Source organism: Apaloderma vittatum, unplaced genomic scaffold (genome assembly GCF_000703405.1).
Source record: "Apaloderma vittatum isolate BGI_N311 unplaced genomic scaffold, ASM70340v1 scaffold17894, whole genome shotgun sequence".
Classification (NCBI taxonomy): domain Eukaryota; kingdom Metazoa; phylum Chordata; class Aves; order Trogoniformes; family Trogonidae; genus Apaloderma; species Apaloderma vittatum.
The window spans coordinates 46,391-46,597 of NW_009714522.1; positions in this window are offsets into that span (position 1 = coordinate 46,391).

Below are 207 nucleotides of genomic sequence, written 5' to 3' on the forward strand. Positions count from 1 at the left end.
CAGCAGCCGGAGGATCTCGTCTCCTAAGAGAGAGGAGGGGAGTGATGGTGGGAGATGCTCACCGCAGCCCCCTCCCCACGCCGAGGGGTCAGTGGGGACTTGGTGGGGCTCAGCTCGGCTGCGGCACCACGTACCGGTGGGTTTGGGATGGGTGAGGGAGAGGCGGGTCTGGGGAACTTGTCCTGCGTCAGCCTGGTCCTCCTCGGC